The sequence below is a fragment of the Salvelinus sp. IW2-2015 genome, unplaced genomic scaffold (assembly GCF_002910315.2).
Source record: "Salvelinus sp. IW2-2015 unplaced genomic scaffold, ASM291031v2 Un_scaffold5325, whole genome shotgun sequence".
Lineage (NCBI taxonomy): Eukaryota > Metazoa > Chordata > Actinopteri > Salmoniformes > Salmonidae > Salvelinus > Salvelinus sp. IW2-2015.
In genome coordinates this window covers 46,844-49,436 of record NW_019946590.1, presented here as the reverse complement: position 1 = coordinate 49,436, position 2,593 = coordinate 46,844, and the positions used below count along the sequence as shown (strand labels likewise).

General features: G+C 47.2%; 1 pseudogene; it reads left to right on the top strand.

Annotated features, from left to right (window-relative positions):
- The first annotated feature begins 266 nt into the window (after positions 1–266).
- Positions 267–2,593, top strand: LOC139026633 (zinc finger protein 709-like; annotated as a pseudogene).

The window sequence follows — 2,593 nt, the reverse complement described above, 5'->3', positions numbered from 1 at the left end:
GTCGGAAAGGGAGTATTTATTTTTCCAACAGTGTTCTCAAAACAGTCCTTCATTGATTCTCACTTCCTTCTATAAAAGACACTTGGAGAGAATATCTGAGTGTCTTCCTCTGACCTTTCTCCTTTATTGAGAAGAGAGTTACGTAAATCGTGGATGAGGGAATTTAAAGACTGAATATAAAATTAAAAAAAATTAGGAAAAAAACTAAAAAAAGGTAGAAAGAGGCATTTCCCACCCTGATTAATTCCGTCTCTATTTTTGTGATTTACAGGACACGTCTCTCCCGCCCCCCTCCACTCTCCCGAAGACCCTGTGTCGTGCCACTCCCGGTAGCGCCTTAATTTGGGGTCTGAAGAGGGTGTCTGTGCAGCTGATGGACTGCAGGAAAACACCAGGGCAGAAAACCCASTCCTATGCTCAAGGCGGGAAGAGTTTTGCAACAAAAGACATTCTGGAGCGACATCTGCTAACTCTCACTGGAGAGAAACAGAAAAATATATGTGCTGAATGTGGGGGAGTATTCAGTACATTTTCCAGCCTTTCCAGGCATCTGAAAACTCATACTGGAGAGAAATGTCATGTTTCTGAAACCACATGCTCTGAATGCGGAAAAACATTCAGTACACATTCCAGTCTTAGGAGACATCTGCTAACTCACACTGGAGAGAAACCGTACGTTTGCCCCCGTGGGAAGAATTTCAATGATCCAGGAAACTTAAAGAAACACATCTTTAGAACTCACTCAGGAGAACATGTTGAAGAGGAACCTTCCYAAAACAATGTTGGTTCCTCAGAACATGATGTGGCCGTGAAGAAACAAGTCCTTCATCCATGTGCTCACTGTGGTAAGAAGTTGTCAACCAAGACAAGACTAAAGATTCACCTGAAGACCCACACTGMAGAGAAATCTCACGTCTGCCCCGACTGTGGGAAGAGCTTTGCTTTCCGTCCCTCCTTGACCAAACATCAGAAACTTTGTCATTCAGAGCACGGAGGAGTGAAACGGCACGAATGTTCAGTCTGTGGGAAAGTCTTTAATCAACCGGGAGCCTTGAGGTCCCATCAAAGAACCCACACTGGAGAGAAACCCCACCTCTGCTCCGACTGTGGGAAGAGTTTCTGTTTTCGTTCGTCTCTGAGAAGACATCAGGTACTCCACGCAGGAGACAGTGCGAAGCCCCACGTGTGCTCTGTCTGTGGGAAAGGCTTRAGAGATTCTGGATACTTAAAAAAACATCATTCTATCCATTCAGGAGAGAAACCRCACCTCTGCTCCAATTGTGGAAAAACTTTCACGTCCTTCCTTAGCTTAACAAATCATTCCAAATCACATCGTCTAGATAGAGACCAATTCCAATGCCCTGAATGTAAGCGCCATTTCCCAACAAAGGAAAGGCTGTCAAGCCACCAGAGGACGCATACTGGTGAAAAACCTTTCTGCTGCGCCCAATGCCACAAGCGCTTCTCTCATTRAAATAGTTATCAAAGGCACCTTCGTATGCACTCCGYTGAGAAACCCTTTGTGTGTCCTCTCTGTGGGAAGCGATTTAACGACTCTTCGAACCTTAGAYCACATGTTAGAAGACATAAAGGAGAAAAGGTAGGAAAGACACAMGTCTCTGAGCCATGCCCTCACTGTGGGAAGAGGCTGGCTTCTAAGGCAGGGTTAGAGACTCACCTGCGGATCCACACTGGAGAGAAACCTCACCTCTGCGCCAACTGTGGCAAGCGCTTTACCTTCCTCTCCGCCTTGAGAAGACATCAGAAAACGCAGCACAGAGKGCAAGTAGCAAAGCCACACGTCTGTTCTGTCTGTGGGAAAGGCTTCGTGGAGTCTGGAGCGCTGAAGAAACATGTGGTGACCCACGAGGAGAAACAGCACCTTTGCTCTGATTGCGGGAAGAGTTTCAGGGTGCTTCAGGCCTTGTCGATTCATCAGAAAACCAAGCATCAGAAAACAAATGAGCAAGTAAGAGAGAACAATTCYTACCTCTGCCTTACTTGCGGCCAGGAATTCAATTCAAAGCATAGATTGGTAATCCACGAGAGAAAGCACACAGGYGAGAAACCTTACCAATGCTCCCAGTGTGGCAGGTGCTTCGCTGATAAGACTAACATGAGACGTCACCAGACGGTGCACACAGGAGAGAAACCATTCCAATGCTCCGTCTGCGACATGAAGTTCTCTCAAGTCGCCTCTTTAATACGGCAACCCCGGCGTAATACACTCGGTCAGCAAACCGACCACTGCACCTTAACTGCGACAAGAGTTTCTCTCAGTCGAACCGCTGAAAACGCACATACTAACCCCACACCAAGAGAGAAACCATACCAGTGCCCGCCCGACTGTGGGAAGGGTTTCACTGAAAAGAAAGCCATTAGAAACACCAACGCGGCGACACACACGGACAAGGGGCACACAGAGCAACACACTGCTGTCTCATAGACATTGAGTCAAGACCGGAGCCCTCGAGCAAAGCCGTACCAATGCCCTGACTGTGGCAAATGTTTCGTCAGAGAAAAGAGCTCTTGGTGAAAAACCCAGAAGACACACCGGAGAGACAGCGCCCCCTATTGTTTCATTTTGATCTGA